Consider the following 13,971-nt stretch of genomic DNA (forward strand, 5'->3'; position numbering starts at 1 on the left):
CACTCTAACACCAGGGAGCTGCAGCCCGAGGGCATTTCCAGATCGCCGCCACCAAATCAGCACCCAAAACGAGATCAGCGGCTCGTATTTTTGGCCTGGGGCAGACTAAGCCTACGAAGCGAGCGTGCTGGACCGCCGTAAACGGTAAGCCCGGCGACAAAAAAAAAAAATCCGAAGAAAAAGAGAGGGGTGCAACACGAGGACTTCCCAGGAGGTCACCCATCCTAGTACTACTCTCGCCCAAACACGCTTAACTGCGGAGTTCTGATGGGATCCGGTGCATTAGTGTTGGTATGATCGCACCCATCAGCATAAGCGCGTTAAATCCTTATAAAGGATCCGAATGCAGCGATGCACTCTAACACCAGGGAGCTGCAGTCCGAGGGCATTTCCAGATCGCCGCCACCAAATCAGCACCCAAAACGAGATCAGCGGCTCGTATTTTTGGCCTGGGGCAGACTAAGCCTACGAAGCGAGCGTGCTGGACCGCCGTAAACGGTAAGCCCGGCGACAAAAAAAAAAAATCCGAAGAAAAAGAGAGGGGTGCAACACGAGGACTTCCCAGGAGGTCACCCATCCTAGTACTACTCTCGCCCAAACACGCTTAACTGCGGAGTTCTGATGGGATCCGGTGCATTAGTGTTGGTATGATCGCACCCATCAGCATAAGCGCGTTAAATCCTTATAAAGGATCCGAATGCAGCGATGCACTCTAACACCAGGGAGCTGCAGCCCGAGGGCATTTCCAGATCGCCGCCACCAAATCAGCACCCAAAACGAGATCAGCGGCTCGTATTTTTGGCCTGGGGCAGACTAAGCCTACGAAGCGAGCGTGCTGGACCGCCGTAAACGGTAAGCCCGGCGACAAAAAAAAAAAATCCGAAGAAAGAGAGAGGGGTGCAACACGAGGACTTCCCCGGAGGTCACCCATCCTAGTACTACTCTCGCCCAAACACGCTTAACTGCGGAGTTCTGATGGGATCCGGTGCATTAGTGTTGGTATGATCGCACCCATCAGCATAAGCGCGTTAAATCCTTATAAAGGATCCGAATGCAGCGATGGACTCTAACACCAGGGAGCTGCAGCCCGAGGGCATTTCCAGATCGCCGCCACCAAATCAGCACCCAAAACGAGATCAGCGGCTCGTATTTTTGGCCTGGGGCAGACTAAGCCTACGAAGCGAGCGTGCTGGACCGCCGTAAACGGTAAGCCCGGCGACAAAAAAAAAAAATCCGAAGAAAAAGAGAGGGGTGCAACACGAGGACTTCCCAGGAGGTCACCCATCCTAGTACTACTCTCGCCCAAACACGCTTAACTGCGGAGTTCTGATGGGATCCGGTGCATTAGTGTTGGTATGATCGCACCCATCAGCATAAGCGCATTAAATCCTTATAAAGGATCCGAATGCAGCGATGCACTCTAACACCAGGGAGCTGCAGCCCGAGGGCATTTCCAGATCGCCGCCACCAAATCAGCACCCAAAACGAGATCAGCGGCTCGTATTTTTGGCCTGGGGCAGACTAAGCCTACGAAGCGAGCGTGCTGGACCGCCGTAAACGGTAAGCCCGGCGACAAAAAAAAAAAATCCGAAGAAAAAGAGAGGGGTGCAACACGAGGACTTCCCAGGAGGTCACCCATCCTAGTACTACTCTCGCCCAAACACGCTTAACTGCGGAGTTCTGATGGGATCCGGTGCATTAGTGTTGGTATGATCGCACCCATCAGCATAAGCGCGTTAAATCCTTATAAAGGATCCGAATGCAGCGATGCACTCTAACACCAGGGAGCTGCAGTCCGAGGGCATTTCCAGATCGCCGCCACCAAATCAGCACCCAAAACGAGATCAGCGGCTCGTATTTTTGGCCTGGGGCAGACTAAGCCTACGAAGCGAGCGTGCTGGACCGCCGTAAACGGTAAGCCCGGCGACAAAAAAAAAAAATCCGAAGAAAAAGAGAGGGGTGCAACACGAGGACTTCCCAGGAGGTCACCCATCCTAGTACTACTCTCGCCCAAACACGCTTAACTGCGGAGTTCTGATGGGATCCGGTGCATTAGTGTTGGTATGATCGCACCCATCAGCATAAGCGCGTTAAATCCTTATAAAGGATCCGAATGCAGCGATGCACTCTAACACCAGGGAGCTGCAGCCCGAGGGCATTTCCAGATCGCCGCCACCAAATCAGCACCCAAAACGAGATCAGCGGCTCGTATTTTTGGCCTGGGGCAGACTAAGCCTACGAAGCGAGCGTGCTGGACCGCCGTAAACGGTAAGCCCGGCGACAAAAAAAAAAAATCCGAAGAAAAAGAGAGGGGTGCAACACGAGGACTTCCCAGGAGGTCACCCATCCTAGTACTACTCTCGCCCAAACACGCTTAACTGCGGAGTTCTGATGGGATCCGGTGCATTAGTGTTGGTATGATCGTACCCATCAGCATAAGCGCGTTAAATCCTTATAAAGGATCCGAATGCAGCGATGCACTATAACACCAGGGAGCTGCAGCCCGAGGGCATTTCCAGATCGCCGCCACCAAATCAGCACCCAAAACGAGATCAGCGGCTCGTATTTTTGGCCTGGGGCAGACTAAGCCTACGAAGCGAGCGTGCTGGACCGCCGTAAACGGTAAGCCCGGCGACAAAAAAAAAAAATCCGAAGAAAAAGAGAGGGGTGCAACACGAGGACTTCCCCGGAGGTCACCCATCCTAGTACTACTCTCGCCCAAACACGCTTAACTGCGGAGTTCTGATGGGATCCGGTGCATTAGTGTTGGTATGATCGCACCCATCAGCATAAGCGCGTTAAATCCTTATAAAGGATCCGAATGCAGCGATGGACTCTAACACCAGGGAGCTGCAGCCCGAGGGCATTTCCAGATCGCCGCCACCAAATCAGCACCCAAAACGAGATCAGCGGCTCGTATTTTTGGCCTGGGGCAGACTAAGCCTACGAAGCGAGCGTGCTGGACCGCCGTAAACGGTAAGCCCGGCGACAAAAAAAAAAAATCCGAAGAAAAAGAGAGGGGTGCAACACGAGGACTTCCCAGGAGGTCACCCATCCTAGTACTACTCTCGCCCAAACACGCTTAACTGCGGAGTTCTGATGGGATCCGGTGCATTAGTGTTGGTATGATCGCACCCATCAGCATAAGCGCGTTAAATCCTTATAAAGGATCCGAATGCAGCGATGCACTCTAACACCAGGGAGCTGCAGCCCGAGGGCATTTCCAGATCGCCGCCACCAAATCAGCACCCAAAACGAGATCAGCGGCTCGTATTTTTGGCCTGGGGCAGACTAAGCCTACGAAGCGAGCGTGCTGGACCGCCGTAAACGGTAAGCCCGGCGACAAAAAAAAAAAATCCGAAGAAAAAGAGAGGGGTGCAACACGAGGACTTCCCAGGAGGTCACCCATCCTAGTACTACTCTCGCCCAAACACGCTTAACTGCGGAGTTCTGATGGGATCCGGTGCATTAGTGTTGGTATGATCGCACCCATCAGCATAAGCGCGTTAAATCCTTATAAAGGATCCGAATGCAGCGATGCACTCTAACACCAGGGAGCTGCAGCCCGAGGGCATTTCCAGATCGCCGCCACCAAATCAGCACCCAAAACGAGATCAGCGGCTCGTATTTTTGGCCTGGGGCAGACTAAGCCTACGAAGCGAGCGTGCTGGACCGCCGTAAACGGTAAGCCCGGCGACAAAAAAAAAAAATCCGAAGAAAAAGAGAGGGGTGCAACACGAGGACTTCCCAGGAGGTCACCCATCCTAGTACTACTCTCGCCCAAACACGCTTAACTGCGGAGTTCTGATGGGATCCGGTGCATTAGTGTTGGTATGATCGCACCCATCAGCATAAGCGCGTTAAATCCTTATAAAGGATCCGAATGCAGCGATGGACTCTAACACCAGGGAGCTGCAGCCCGAGGGCATTTCCAGATCGCCGCCACCAAATCAGCACCCAAAACGAGATCAGCGGCTCGTATTTTTGGCCTGGGGCAGACTAAGCCTACGAAGCGAGCGTGCTGGACCGCCGTAAACGGTAAGCCCGGCGACAAAAAAAAAAAATCCGAAGAAAAAGAGAGGGGTGCAACACGAGGACTTCCCAGGAGGTCACCCATCCTAGTACTACTCTCGCCCAAACACGCTTAACTGCGGAGTTCTGATGGGATCCGGTGCATTAGTGTTGGTATGATCGCACCCATCAGCATAAGCGCGTTAAATCCTTATAAAGGATCCGAATGCAGCGATGGACTCTAACACCAGGGAGCTGCAGCCCGAGGGCATTTCCAGATCGCCGCCACCAAATCAGCACCCAAAACGAGATCAGCGGCTCGTATTTTTGGCCTGGGGCAGACTAAGCCTACGAAGCGAGCGTGCTGGACCGCCGTAAACGGTAAGCCCGGCGACAAAAAAAAAAAATCCGAAGAAAAAGAGAGGGGTGCAACACGAGGACTTCCCAGGAGGTCACCCATCCTAGTACTACTCTCGCCCAAACACGCTTAACTGCGGAGTTCTGATGGGATCCGGTGCATTAGTGTTGGTATGATCGCACCCATCAGCATAAGCGCGTTAAATCCTTATAAAGGATCCGAATGCAGCGATGCACTCTAACACCAGGGAGCTGCAGCCCGAGGGCATTTCCAGATCGCCGCCACCAAATCAGCACCCAAAACGAGATCAGCGGCTCGTATTTTTGGCCTGGGGCAGACTAAGCCTACGAAGCGAGCGTGCTGGACCGCCGTAAACGGTAAGCCCGGCGACAAAAAAAAAAAATCCGAAGAAAAAGAGAGGGGTGCAACACGAGGACTTCCCAGGAGGTCACCCATCCTAGTACTACTCTCGCCCAAACACGCTTAACTGCGGAGTTCTGATGGGATCCGGTGCATTAGTGTTGGTATGATCGCACCCATCAGCATAAGCGCGTTAAATCCTTATAAAGGATCCGAATGCAGCGATGCACTCTAACACCAGGGAGCTGCAGCCCGAGGGCATTTCCAGATCGCCGCCACCAAATCAGCACCCAAAACGAGATCAGCGGCTCGTATTTTTGGCCTGGGGCAGACTAAGCCTACGAAGCGAGCGTGCTGGACCGCCGTAAACGGTAAGCCCGGCGACAAAAAAAAAAAATCCGAAGAAAAAGAGAGGGGTGCAACACGAGGACTTCCCCGGAGGTCACCCATCCTAGTACTACTCTCGCCCAAACACGCTTAACTGCGGAGTTCTGATGGGATCCGGTGCATTAGTGTTGGTATGATCGCACCCATCAGCATAAGCGCGTTAAATCCTTATAAAGGATCCGAATGCAGCGATGGACTCTAACACCAGGGAGCTGCAGCCCGAGGGCATTTCCAGATCGCCGCCACCAAATCAGCACCCAAAACGAGATCAGCGGCTCGTATTTTTGGCCTGGGGCAGACTAAGCCTACGAAGCGAGCGTGCTGGACCGCCGTAAACGGTAAGCCCGGCGACAAAAAAAAAAAATCCGAAGAAAAAGAGAGGGGTGCAACACGAGGACTTCCCAGGAGGTCACCCATCCTAGTACTACTCTCGCCCAAACACGCTTAACTGCGGAGTTCTGATGGGATCCGGTGCATTAGTGTTGGTATGATCGCACCCATCAGCATAAGCGCGTTAAATCCTTATAAAGGATCCGAATGCAGCGATGCACTCTAACACCAGGGAGCTGCAGCCCGAGGGCATTTCCAGATCGCCGCCACCAAATCAGCACCCAAAACGAGATCAGCGGCTCGTATTTTTGGCCTGGGGCAGACTAAGCCTACGAAGCGAGCGTGCTGGACCGCCGTAAACGGTAAGCCCGGCGACAAAAAAAAAAAATCCGAAGAAAAAGAGAGGGGTGCAACACGAGGACTTCCCAGGAGGTCACCCATCCTAGTACTACTCTCGCCCAAACACGCTTAACTGCGGAGTTCTGATGGGATCCGGTGCATTAGTGTTGGTATGATCGCACCCATCAGCATAAGCGCGTTAAATCCTTATAAAGGATCCGAATGCAGCGATGCACTCTAACACCAGGGAGCTGCAGCCCGAGGGCATTTCCAGATCGCCGCCACCAAATCAGCACCCAAAACGAGATCAGCGGCTCGTATTTTTGGCCTGGGGCAGACTAAGCCTACGAAGCGAGCGTGCTGGACCGCCGTAAACGGTAAGCCCGGCGACAAAAAAAAAAAATCCGAAGAAAAAGAGAGGGGTGCAACACGAGGACTTCCCCGGAGGTCACCCATCCTAGTACTACTCTCGCCCAAACACGCTTAACTGCGGAGTTCTGATGGGATCCGGTGCATTAGTGTTGGTATGATCGCACCCATCAGCATAAGCGCGTTAAATCCTTATAAAGGATCCGAATGCAGCGATGCACTCTAACACCAGGGAGCTGCAGCCCGAGGGCATTTCCAGATCGCCGCCACCAAATCAGCACCCAAAACGAGATCAGCGGCTCGTATTTTTGGCCTGGGGCAGACTAAGCCTACGAAGCGAGCGTGCTGGACCGCCGTAAACGGTAAGCCCGGCGACAAAAAAAAAAAATCCGAAGAAAAAGAGAGGGGTGCAACACGAGGACTTCCCAGGAGGTCACCCATCCTAGTACTACTCTCGCCCAAACACGCTTAACTGCGGAGTTCTGATGGGATCCGGTGCATTAGTGTTGGTATGATCGCACCCATCAGCATAAGCGCGTTAAATCCTTATAAAGGATCCGAATGCAGCGATGCACTCTAACACCAGGGAGCTGCAGCCCGAGGGCATTTCCAGATCGCCGCCACCAAATCAGCACCCAAAACGAGATCAGCGGCTCGTATTTTTGGCCTGGGGCAGACTAAGCCTACGAAGCGAGCGTGCTGGACCGCCGTAAACGGTAAGCCCGGCGACAAAAAAAAAAAAATCCGAAGAAAAAGAGAGGGGTGCAACACGAGGACTTCCCCGGAGGTCACCCATCCTAGTACTACTCTCGCCCAAACACGCTTAACTGCGGAGTTCTGATGGGATCCGGTGCATTAGTGTTGGTATGATCGCACCCATCAGCATAAGCGCGTTAAATCCTTATAAAGGATCCGAATGCAGCGATGGACTCTAACACCAGGGAGCTGCAGCCCGAGGGCATTTCCAGATCGCCGCCACCAAATCAGCACCCAAAACGAGATCAGCGGCTCGTATTTTTGGCCTGGGGCAGACTAAGCCTACGAAGCGAGCGTGCTGGACCGCCGTAAACGGTAAGCCCGGCGACAAAAAAAAAAAATCCGAAGAAAAAGAGAGGGGTGCAACACGAGGACTTCCCAGGAGGTCACCCATCCTAGTACTACTCTCGCCCAAACACGCTTAACTGCGGAGTTCTGATGGGATCCGGTGCATTAGTGTTGGTATGATCGCACCCATCAGCATAAGCGCGTTAAATCCTTATAAAGGATCCGAATGCAGCGATGCACTCTAACACCAGGGAGCTGCAGCCCGAGGGCATTTCCAGATCGCCGCCACCAAATCAGCACCCAAAACGAGATCAGCGGCTCGTATTTTTGGCCTGGGGCAGACTAAGCCTACGAAGCGAGCGTGCTGGACCGCCGTAAACGGTAAGCCCGGCGACAAAAAAAAAAAAATCCGAAGAAAAAGAGAGGGGTGCAACACGAGGACTTCCCAGGAGGTCACCCATCCTAGTACTACTCTCGCCCAAACACGCTTAACTGCGGAGTTCTGATGGGATCCGGTGCATTAGTGTTGGTATGATCGCACCCATCAGCATAAGCGCGTTAAATCCTTATAAAGGATCCGAATGCAGCGATGCACTCTAACACCAGGGAGCTGCAGCCCGAGGGCATTTCCAGATCGCCGCCACCAAATCAGCACCCAAAACGAGATCAGCGGCTCGTATTTTTGGCCTGGGGCAGACTAAGCCTACGAAGCGAGCGTGCTGGACCGCCGTAAACGGTAAGCCCGGCGACAAAAAAAAAAAATCCGAAGAAAAAGAGAGGGGTGCAACACGAGGACTTCCCCGGAGGTCACCCATCCTAGTACTACTCTCGCCCAAACACGCTTAACTGCGGAGTTCTGATGGGATCCGGTGCATTAGTGTTGGTATGATCGCACCCATCAGCATAAGCGCGTTAAATCCTTATAAAGGATCCGAATGCAGCGATGGACTCTAACACCAGGGAGCTGCAGCCCGAGGGCATTTCCAGATCGCCGCCACCAAATCAGCACCCAAAACGAGATCAGCGGCTCGTATTTTTGGCCTGGGGCAGACTAAGCCTACGAAGCGAGCGTGCTGGACCGCCGTAAACGGTAAGCCCGGCGACAAAAAAAAAAAATCCGAAGAAAAAGAGAGGGGTGCAACACGAGGACTTCCCAGGAGGTCACCCATCCTAGTACTACTCTCGCCCAAACACGCTTAACTGCGGAGTTCTGATGGGATCCGGTGCATTAGTGTTGGTATGATCGCACCCATCAGCATAAGCGCGTTAAATCCTTATAAAGGATCCGAATGCAGCGATGCACTCTAACACCAGGGAGCTGCAGCCCGAGGGCATTTCCAGATCGCCGCCACCAAATCAGCACCCAAAACGAGATCAGCGGCTCGTATTTTTGGCCTGGGGCAGACTAAGCCTACGAAGCGAGCGTGCTGGACCGCCGTAAACGGTAAGCCCGGCGACAAAAAAAAAAAATCCGAAGAAAAAGAGAGGGGTGCAACACGAGGACTTCCCAGGAGGTCACCCATCCTAGTACTACTCTCGCCCAAACACGCTTAACTGCGGAGTTCTGATGGGATCCGGTGCATTAGTGTTGGTATGATCGCACCCATCAGCATAAGCGCGTTAAATCCTTATAAAGGATCCGAATGCAGCGATGCACTCTAACACCAGGGAGCTGCAGCCCGAGGGCATTTCCAGATCGCCGCCACCAAATCAGCACCCAAAACGAGATCAGCGGCTCGTATTTTTGGCCTGGGGCAGACTAAGCCTACGAAGCGAGCGTGCTGGACCGCCGTAAACGGTAAGCCCGGCGACAAAAAAAAAAAATCCGAAGAAAAAGAGAGGGGTGCAACACGAGGACTTCCCAGGAGGTCACCCATCCTAGTACTACTCTCGCCCAAACACGCTTAACTGCGGAGTTCTGATGGGATCCGGTGCATTAGTGTTGGTATGATCGCACCCATCAGCATAAGCGCGTTAAATCCTTATAAAGGATCCGAATGCAGCGATGCACTCTAACACCAGGGAGCTGCAGCCCGAGGGCATTTCCAGATCGCCGCCACCAAATCAGCACCCAAAACGAGATCAGCGGCTCGTATTTTTGGCCTGGGGCAGACTAAGCCTACGAAGCGAGCGTGCTGGACCGCCGTAAACGGTAAGCCCGGCGACAAAAAAAAAAAAATCCGAAGAAAAAGAGAGGGGTGCAACACGAGGACTTCCCAGGAGGTCACCCATCCTAGTACTACTCTCGCCCAAACACGCTTAACTGCGGAGTTCTGATGGGATCCGGTGCATTAGTGTTGGTATGATCGCACCCATCAGCATAAGCGCGTTAAATCCTTATAAAGGATCCGAATGCAGCGATGCACTCTAACACCAGGGAGCTGCAGCCCGAGGGCATTTCCAGATCGCCGCCACCAAATCAGCACCCAAAACGAGATCAGCGGCTCGTATTTTTGGCCTGGGGCAGACTAAGCCTACGAAGCGAGCGTGCTGGACCGCCGTAAACGGTAAGCCCGGCGACAAAAAAAAAAAATCCGAAGAAAAAGAGAGGGGTGCAACACGAGGACTTCCCAGGAGGTCACCCATCCTAGTACTACTCTCGCCCAAACACGCTTAACTGCGGAGTTCTGATGGGATCCGGTGCATTAGTGTTGGTATGATCGCACCCATCAGCATAAGCGCGTTAAATCCTTATAAAGGATCCGAATGCAGCGATGCACTCTAACACCAGGGAGCTGCAGCCCGAGGGCATTTCCAGATCGCCGCCACCAAATCAGCACCCAAAACTAGATCAGCGGCTCGTATTTTTGGCCTGGGGCAGACTAAGCCTACGAAGCGAGCGTGCTGGACCGCCGTAAACGGTAAGCCCGGCGACAAAAAAAAAAAAATCCGAAGAAAAAGAGAGGGGTGCAACACGAGGACTTCCCCGGAGGTCACCCATCCTAGTACTACTCTCGCCCAAACACGCTTAACTGCGGAGTTCTGATGGGATCCGGTGCATTAGTGTTGGTATGATCGCACCCATCAGCATAAGCGCGTTAAATCCTTATAAAGGATCCGAATGCAGCGATGGACTCTAACACCAGGGAGCTGCAGCCCGAGGGCATTTCCAGATCGCCGCCACCAAATCAGCACCCAAAACGAGATCAGCGGCTCGTATTTTTGGCCTGGGGCAGACTAAGCCTACGAAGCGAGCGTGCTGGACCGCCGTAAACGGTAAGCCCGGCGACAAAAAAAAAAAATCCGAAGAAAAAGAGAGGGGTGCAACACGAGGACTTCCCAGGAGGTCACCCATCCTAGTACTACTCTCGCCCAAACACGCTTAACTGCGGAGTTCTGATGGGATCCGGTGCATTAGTGTTGGTATGATCGCACCCATCAGCATAAGCGCGTTAAATCCTTATAAAGGATCCGAATGCAGCGATGCACTCTAACACCAGGGAGCTGCAGCCCGAGGGCATTTCCAGATCGCCGCCACCAAATCAGCACCCAAAACGAGATCAGCGGCTCGTATTTTTGGCCTGGGGCAGACTAAGCCTACGAAGCGAGCGTGCTGGACCGCCGTAAACGGTAAGCCCGGCGACAAAAAAAAAAAATCCGAAGAAAAAGAGAGGGGTGCAACACGAGGACTTCCCAGGAGGTCACCCATCCTAGTACTACTCTCGCCCAAACACGCTTAACTGCGGAGTTCTGATGGGATCCGGTGCATTAGTGTTGGTATGATCGCACCCATCAGCATAAGCGCGTTAAATCCTTATAAAGGATCCGAATGCAGCGATGCACTCTAACACCAGGGAGCTGCAGCCCGAGGGCATTTCCAGATCGCCGCCACCAAATCAGCACCCAAAACGAGATCAGCGGCTCGTATTTTTGGCCTGGGGCAGACTAAGCCTACGAAGCGAGCGTGCTGGACCGCCGTAAACGGTAAGCCCGGCGACAAAAAAAAAAAATCCGAAGAAAAAGAGAGGGGTGCAACACGAGGACTTCCCCGGAGGTCACCCATCCTAGTACTACTCTCGCCCAAACACGCTTAACTGCGGAGTTCTGATGGGATCCGGTGCATTAGTGTTGGTATGATCGCACCCATCAGCATAAGCGCGTTAAATCCTTATAAAGGATCCGAATGCAGCGATGGACTCTAACACCAGGGAGCTGCAGCCCGAGGGCATTTCCAGATCGCCGCCACCAAATCAGCACCCAAAACGAGATCAGCGGCTCGTATTTTTGGCCTGGGGCAGACTAAGCCTACGAAGCGAGCGTGCTGGACCGCCGTAAACGGTAAGCCCGGCGACAAAAAAAAAAAATCCGAAGAAAAAGAGAGGGGTGCAACACGAGGACTTCCCAGGAGGTCACCCATCCTAGTACTACTCTCGCCCAAACACGCTTAACTGCGGAGTTCTGATGGGATCCGGTGCATTAGTGTTGGTATGATCGCACCCATCAGCATAAGCGCGTTAAATCCTTATAAAGGATCCGAATGCAGCGATGCACTCTAACACCAGGGAGCTGCAGCCCGAGGGCATTTCCAGATCGCCGCCACCAAATCAGCACCCAAAACGAGATCAGCGGCTCGTATTTTTGGCCTGGGGCAGACTAAGCCTACGAAGCGAGCGTGCTGGACCGCCGTAAACGGTAAGCCCGGCGACAAAAAAAAAAAATCCGAAGAAAAAGAGAGGGGTGCAACACGAGGACTTCCCAGGAGGTCACCCATCCTAGTACTACTCTCGCCCAAACACGCTTAACTGCGGAGTTCTGATGGGATCCGGTGCATTAGTGTTGGTATGATCGCACCCATCAGCATAAGCGCGTTAAATCCTTATAAAGGATCCGAATGCAGCGATGCACTCTAACACCAGGGAGCTGCAGCCCGAGGGCATTTCCAGATCGCCGCCACCAAATCAGCACCCAAAACGAGATCAGCGGCTCGTATTTTTGGCCTGGGGCAGACTAAGCCTACGAAGCGAGCGTGCTGGACCGCCGTAAACGGTAAGCCCGGCGACAAAAAAAAAAAATCCGAAGAAAAAGAGAGGGGTGCAACACGAGGACTTCCCCGGAGGTCACCCATCCTAGTACTACTCTCGCCCAAACACGCTTAACTGCGGAGTTCTGATGGGATCCGGTGCATTAGTGTTGGTATGATCGCACCCATCAGCATAAGCGCGTTAAATCCTTATAAAGGATCCGAATGCAGCGATGCACTCTAACACCAGGGAGCTGCAGCCCGAGGGCATTTCCAGATCGCCGCCACCAAATCAGCACCCAAAACGAGATCAGCGGCTCGTATTTTTGGCCTGGGGCAGACTAAGCCTACGAAGCGAGCGTGCTGGACCGCCGTAAACGGTAAGCCCGGCGACAAAAAAAAAAAATCCGAAGAAAAAGAGAGGGGTGCAACACGAGGACTTCCCAGGAGGTCACCCATCCTAGTACTACTCTCGCCCAAACACGCTTAACTGCGGAGTTCTGATGGGATCCGGTGCATTAGTGTTGGTATGATCGCACCCATCAGCATAAGCGCGTTAAATCCTTATAAAGGATCCGAATGCAGCGATGCACTCTAACACCAGGGAGCTGCAGCCCGAGGGCATTTCCAGATCGCCGCCACCAAATCAGCACCCAAAACGAGATCAGCGGCTCGTATTTTTGGCCTGGGGCAGACTAAGCCTACGAAGCGAGCGTGCTGGACCGCCGTAAACGGTAAGCCCGGCGACAAAAAAAAAAAATCCGAAGAAAAAGAGAGGGGTGCAACACGAGGACTTCCCCGGAGGTCACCCATCCTAGTACTACTCTCGCCCAAACACGCTTAACTGCGGAGTTCTGATGGGATCCGGTGCATTAGTGTTGGTATGATCGCACCCATCAGCATAAGCGCGTTAAATCCTTATAAAGGATCCGAATGCAGCGATGGACTCTAACACCAGGGAGCTGCAGCCCGAGGGCATTTCCAGATCGCCGCCACCAAATCAGCACCCAAAACGAGATCAGCGGCTCGTATTTTTGGCCTGGGGCAGACTAAGCCTACGAAGCGAGCGTGCTGGACCGCCGTAAACGGTAAGCCCGGCGACAAAAAAAAAAAATCCGAAGAAAAAGAGAGGGGTGCAACACGAGGACTTCCCAGGAGGTCACCCATCCTAGTACTACTCTCGCCCAAACACGCTTAACTGCGGAGTTCTGATGGGATCCGGTGCATTAGTGTTGGTATGATCGCACCCATCAGCATAAGCGCGTTAAATCCTTATAAAGGATCCGAATGCAGCGATGCACTCTAACACCAGGGAGCTGCAGCCCGAGGGCATTTCCAGATTGCCGCCACCAAATCAGCACCCAAAACGAGATCAGCGGCTCGTATTTTTGGCCTGGGGCAGACTAAGCCTACGAAGCGAGCGTGCTGGACCGCCGTAAACGGTAAGCCCGGCGACAAAAAAAAAAAATCCGAAGAAAAAGAGAGGGGTGCAACACGAGGACTTCCCAGGAGGTCACCCATCCTAGTACTACTCTCGCCCAAACACGCTTAACTGCGGAGTTCTGATGGGATCCGGTGCATTAGTGTTGGTATGATCGCACCCATCAGCATAAGCGCGTTAAATCCTTATAAAGGATCCGAATGCAGCGATGCACTCTAACACCAGGGAGCTGCAGCCCGAGGGCATTTCCAGATCGCCGCCACCAAATCAGCACCCAAAACGAGATCAGCGGCTCGTATTTTTGGCCTGGGGCAGACTAAGCCTACGAAGCGAGCGTGCTGGACCGCCGTAAACGGTAAGCCCGGCGACAAA

At 53.2% G+C, this 13,971-nt stretch overlaps 39 non-coding genes across 39 annotated transcripts; all 39 read right to left on the bottom strand.

The window, feature by feature from the left end:
- Window positions 1-186: 186 nt before the first annotated feature.
- Window positions 187-305, bottom strand: LOC126729528 (5S ribosomal RNA). Its single transcript, XR_007656847.1, has one exon. It is a non-coding gene; the product is annotated as a 5S ribosomal RNA (ribosomal RNA).
- Window positions 306-540: 235 nt separating this feature from the next.
- On the bottom strand, window positions 541-659 carry LOC126729529 (5S ribosomal RNA). Its single transcript, XR_007656848.1, has one exon. It is a non-coding gene; the product is annotated as a 5S ribosomal RNA (ribosomal RNA).
- A 235-nt stretch (window positions 660-894) lies between these two features.
- LOC126730999 (5S ribosomal RNA) lies at window positions 895-1,013 on the bottom strand. The gene has a single exon (XR_007658259.1). It is a non-coding gene; the product is annotated as a 5S ribosomal RNA (ribosomal RNA).
- Window positions 1,014-1,248: 235 nt separating this feature from the next.
- On the bottom strand, window positions 1,249-1,367 carry LOC126729530 (5S ribosomal RNA). The gene has a single exon (XR_007656849.1). It is a non-coding gene; the product is annotated as a 5S ribosomal RNA (ribosomal RNA).
- Window positions 1,368-1,602: 235 nt separating this feature from the next.
- On the bottom strand, window positions 1,603-1,721 carry LOC126729531 (5S ribosomal RNA). Its single transcript, XR_007656850.1, has one exon. It is a non-coding gene; the product is annotated as a 5S ribosomal RNA (ribosomal RNA).
- A 235-nt stretch (window positions 1,722-1,956) lies between these two features.
- On the bottom strand, window positions 1,957-2,075 carry LOC126729532 (5S ribosomal RNA). The gene has a single exon (XR_007656851.1). It is a non-coding gene; the product is annotated as a 5S ribosomal RNA (ribosomal RNA).
- Window positions 2,076-2,310: 235 nt separating this feature from the next.
- On the bottom strand, window positions 2,311-2,429 carry LOC126731522 (5S ribosomal RNA). Its single transcript, XR_007658767.1, has one exon. It is a non-coding gene; the product is annotated as a 5S ribosomal RNA (ribosomal RNA).
- Window positions 2,430-2,664: 235 nt separating this feature from the next.
- On the bottom strand, window positions 2,665-2,783 carry LOC126731000 (5S ribosomal RNA). Its single transcript, XR_007658260.1, has one exon. It is a non-coding gene; the product is annotated as a 5S ribosomal RNA (ribosomal RNA).
- Window positions 2,784-3,018: 235 nt separating this feature from the next.
- LOC126729534 (5S ribosomal RNA) lies at window positions 3,019-3,137 on the bottom strand. Its single transcript, XR_007656853.1, has one exon. It is a non-coding gene; the product is annotated as a 5S ribosomal RNA (ribosomal RNA).
- A 235-nt stretch (window positions 3,138-3,372) lies between these two features.
- Window positions 3,373-3,491, bottom strand: LOC126729535 (5S ribosomal RNA). Its single transcript, XR_007656854.1, has one exon. It is a non-coding gene; the product is annotated as a 5S ribosomal RNA (ribosomal RNA).
- Window positions 3,492-3,726: 235 nt separating this feature from the next.
- On the bottom strand, window positions 3,727-3,845 carry LOC126729536 (5S ribosomal RNA). The gene has a single exon (XR_007656855.1). It is a non-coding gene; the product is annotated as a 5S ribosomal RNA (ribosomal RNA).
- A 235-nt stretch (window positions 3,846-4,080) lies between these two features.
- Window positions 4,081-4,199, bottom strand: LOC126729537 (5S ribosomal RNA). Its single transcript, XR_007656856.1, has one exon. It is a non-coding gene; the product is annotated as a 5S ribosomal RNA (ribosomal RNA).
- A 235-nt stretch (window positions 4,200-4,434) lies between these two features.
- Window positions 4,435-4,553, bottom strand: LOC126729538 (5S ribosomal RNA). Its single transcript, XR_007656857.1, has one exon. It is a non-coding gene; the product is annotated as a 5S ribosomal RNA (ribosomal RNA).
- Window positions 4,554-4,788: 235 nt separating this feature from the next.
- Window positions 4,789-4,907, bottom strand: LOC126729539 (5S ribosomal RNA). The gene has a single exon (XR_007656858.1). It is a non-coding gene; the product is annotated as a 5S ribosomal RNA (ribosomal RNA).
- Window positions 4,908-5,142: 235 nt separating this feature from the next.
- LOC126731002 (5S ribosomal RNA) lies at window positions 5,143-5,261 on the bottom strand. Its single transcript, XR_007658262.1, has one exon. It is a non-coding gene; the product is annotated as a 5S ribosomal RNA (ribosomal RNA).
- A 235-nt stretch (window positions 5,262-5,496) lies between these two features.
- Window positions 5,497-5,615, bottom strand: LOC126729540 (5S ribosomal RNA). Its single transcript, XR_007656859.1, has one exon. It is a non-coding gene; the product is annotated as a 5S ribosomal RNA (ribosomal RNA).
- Window positions 5,616-5,850: 235 nt separating this feature from the next.
- LOC126729541 (5S ribosomal RNA) lies at window positions 5,851-5,969 on the bottom strand. The gene has a single exon (XR_007656860.1). It is a non-coding gene; the product is annotated as a 5S ribosomal RNA (ribosomal RNA).
- Window positions 5,970-6,204: 235 nt separating this feature from the next.
- LOC126731003 (5S ribosomal RNA) lies at window positions 6,205-6,323 on the bottom strand. The gene has a single exon (XR_007658263.1). It is a non-coding gene; the product is annotated as a 5S ribosomal RNA (ribosomal RNA).
- A 235-nt stretch (window positions 6,324-6,558) lies between these two features.
- On the bottom strand, window positions 6,559-6,677 carry LOC126729542 (5S ribosomal RNA). Its single transcript, XR_007656861.1, has one exon. It is a non-coding gene; the product is annotated as a 5S ribosomal RNA (ribosomal RNA).
- A 236-nt stretch (window positions 6,678-6,913) lies between these two features.
- On the bottom strand, window positions 6,914-7,032 carry LOC126731004 (5S ribosomal RNA). Its single transcript, XR_007658264.1, has one exon. It is a non-coding gene; the product is annotated as a 5S ribosomal RNA (ribosomal RNA).
- A 235-nt stretch (window positions 7,033-7,267) lies between these two features.
- LOC126729543 (5S ribosomal RNA) lies at window positions 7,268-7,386 on the bottom strand. The gene has a single exon (XR_007656862.1). It is a non-coding gene; the product is annotated as a 5S ribosomal RNA (ribosomal RNA).
- Window positions 7,387-7,622: 236 nt separating this feature from the next.
- Window positions 7,623-7,741, bottom strand: LOC126729545 (5S ribosomal RNA). Its single transcript, XR_007656864.1, has one exon. It is a non-coding gene; the product is annotated as a 5S ribosomal RNA (ribosomal RNA).
- A 235-nt stretch (window positions 7,742-7,976) lies between these two features.
- Window positions 7,977-8,095, bottom strand: LOC126731006 (5S ribosomal RNA). The gene has a single exon (XR_007658265.1). It is a non-coding gene; the product is annotated as a 5S ribosomal RNA (ribosomal RNA).
- Window positions 8,096-8,330: 235 nt separating this feature from the next.
- Window positions 8,331-8,449, bottom strand: LOC126729547 (5S ribosomal RNA). The gene has a single exon (XR_007656865.1). It is a non-coding gene; the product is annotated as a 5S ribosomal RNA (ribosomal RNA).
- A 235-nt stretch (window positions 8,450-8,684) lies between these two features.
- LOC126729548 (5S ribosomal RNA) lies at window positions 8,685-8,803 on the bottom strand. The gene has a single exon (XR_007656866.1). It is a non-coding gene; the product is annotated as a 5S ribosomal RNA (ribosomal RNA).
- A 235-nt stretch (window positions 8,804-9,038) lies between these two features.
- Window positions 9,039-9,157, bottom strand: LOC126729549 (5S ribosomal RNA). The gene has a single exon (XR_007656867.1). It is a non-coding gene; the product is annotated as a 5S ribosomal RNA (ribosomal RNA).
- Window positions 9,158-9,393: 236 nt separating this feature from the next.
- On the bottom strand, window positions 9,394-9,512 carry LOC126729550 (5S ribosomal RNA). Its single transcript, XR_007656868.1, has one exon. It is a non-coding gene; the product is annotated as a 5S ribosomal RNA (ribosomal RNA).
- A 235-nt stretch (window positions 9,513-9,747) lies between these two features.
- LOC126729551 (5S ribosomal RNA) lies at window positions 9,748-9,866 on the bottom strand. The gene has a single exon (XR_007656869.1). It is a non-coding gene; the product is annotated as a 5S ribosomal RNA (ribosomal RNA).
- Window positions 9,867-10,102: 236 nt separating this feature from the next.
- LOC126731007 (5S ribosomal RNA) lies at window positions 10,103-10,221 on the bottom strand. Its single transcript, XR_007658266.1, has one exon. It is a non-coding gene; the product is annotated as a 5S ribosomal RNA (ribosomal RNA).
- A 235-nt stretch (window positions 10,222-10,456) lies between these two features.
- LOC126729552 (5S ribosomal RNA) lies at window positions 10,457-10,575 on the bottom strand. The gene has a single exon (XR_007656870.1). It is a non-coding gene; the product is annotated as a 5S ribosomal RNA (ribosomal RNA).
- A 235-nt stretch (window positions 10,576-10,810) lies between these two features.
- Window positions 10,811-10,929, bottom strand: LOC126729553 (5S ribosomal RNA). The gene has a single exon (XR_007656871.1). It is a non-coding gene; the product is annotated as a 5S ribosomal RNA (ribosomal RNA).
- Window positions 10,930-11,164: 235 nt separating this feature from the next.
- On the bottom strand, window positions 11,165-11,283 carry LOC126731008 (5S ribosomal RNA). The gene has a single exon (XR_007658267.1). It is a non-coding gene; the product is annotated as a 5S ribosomal RNA (ribosomal RNA).
- A 235-nt stretch (window positions 11,284-11,518) lies between these two features.
- On the bottom strand, window positions 11,519-11,637 carry LOC126729554 (5S ribosomal RNA). The gene has a single exon (XR_007656872.1). It is a non-coding gene; the product is annotated as a 5S ribosomal RNA (ribosomal RNA).
- Window positions 11,638-11,872: 235 nt separating this feature from the next.
- Window positions 11,873-11,991, bottom strand: LOC126729555 (5S ribosomal RNA). Its single transcript, XR_007656873.1, has one exon. It is a non-coding gene; the product is annotated as a 5S ribosomal RNA (ribosomal RNA).
- Window positions 11,992-12,226: 235 nt separating this feature from the next.
- Window positions 12,227-12,345, bottom strand: LOC126731009 (5S ribosomal RNA). Its single transcript, XR_007658268.1, has one exon. It is a non-coding gene; the product is annotated as a 5S ribosomal RNA (ribosomal RNA).
- Window positions 12,346-12,580: 235 nt separating this feature from the next.
- LOC126729557 (5S ribosomal RNA) lies at window positions 12,581-12,699 on the bottom strand. The gene has a single exon (XR_007656875.1). It is a non-coding gene; the product is annotated as a 5S ribosomal RNA (ribosomal RNA).
- Window positions 12,700-12,934: 235 nt separating this feature from the next.
- Window positions 12,935-13,053, bottom strand: LOC126731010 (5S ribosomal RNA). The gene has a single exon (XR_007658269.1). It is a non-coding gene; the product is annotated as a 5S ribosomal RNA (ribosomal RNA).
- A 235-nt stretch (window positions 13,054-13,288) lies between these two features.
- On the bottom strand, window positions 13,289-13,407 carry LOC126729558 (5S ribosomal RNA). Its single transcript, XR_007656876.1, has one exon. It is a non-coding gene; the product is annotated as a 5S ribosomal RNA (ribosomal RNA).
- A 235-nt stretch (window positions 13,408-13,642) lies between these two features.
- Window positions 13,643-13,761, bottom strand: LOC126729559 (5S ribosomal RNA). The gene has a single exon (XR_007656877.1). It is a non-coding gene; the product is annotated as a 5S ribosomal RNA (ribosomal RNA).
- Window positions 13,762-13,971: the final 210 nt, after the last annotated feature.

The sequence above is a fragment of the Quercus robur genome, chromosome 5, assembly GCF_932294415.1.
Source record: "Quercus robur chromosome 5, dhQueRobu3.1, whole genome shotgun sequence".
Classification (NCBI taxonomy): Eukaryota; Viridiplantae; Streptophyta; class Magnoliopsida; order Fagales; family Fagaceae; genus Quercus; species Quercus robur.